Here is a 708-nt window from a genome sequence, read left to right on the forward strand (position 1 = left end):
GCTAATGATTCTCAGTTACTAGCATATTCTAGTGTGTTATGCAGAATTTGCAAATTATAGGGCTGGACATGTAGCCTGCATATCATCTCCCCCACACTAAAATTGTGACTGTCCCCAGTCACCCAAGTCATGCTTTGACTCAGTTGCATAGCCTGCCAGATCATTGCCTCCCAGGATTCCTCTCATATAGGTGGTTCCCAATTTTTATGACTGACTAGCCACATTCCTTGACTCATGCCATCACAGAAAATCCAATTTGTTTAAAAGGATGACTAGTGTCCCATTTGACAACACAAATCCTTCTACACCTGGTAGGGTTTGATGCCTATACCCTCCCACTCTAAATTGCACCTCTCATTCTTGCAGGTATGTAATACTCATATTTCCTTTTCTGAATCCTCTCTGAAGTTGCTTTCTGACCAGCTATTGACTTAGCCATTAATAACGAAGCTAGTGCTGACACTCTATCGAAGGCCAGTACCTTGGTCGAGGATGGCGACCATGTCAACCCTTCTGAGCAGTTTTTGCCCTCACAGCTTCTCCTTCAAATTTTAAGTCCATGTTGGACTTCACTCCTTTCCTTTCCTTTCATATTCCAGGATTTTGGGGCCCCTGCATGAGTTTTGACTTTGACAGTCAAAGCGGGTACCTTTCCTTGAGTTTGACAGGACAGAGCATGTCACAGCAAGAGTGTGTCGAACTCATACC

This window comes from Guyanagaster necrorhizus, assembly GCF_019112545.1.
Source record: "Guyanagaster necrorhizus MCA 3950 unplaced genomic scaffold BT62scaffold_37, whole genome shotgun sequence".
Taxonomy (NCBI): domain Eukaryota; kingdom Fungi; phylum Basidiomycota; class Agaricomycetes; order Agaricales; family Physalacriaceae; genus Guyanagaster; species Guyanagaster necrorhizus.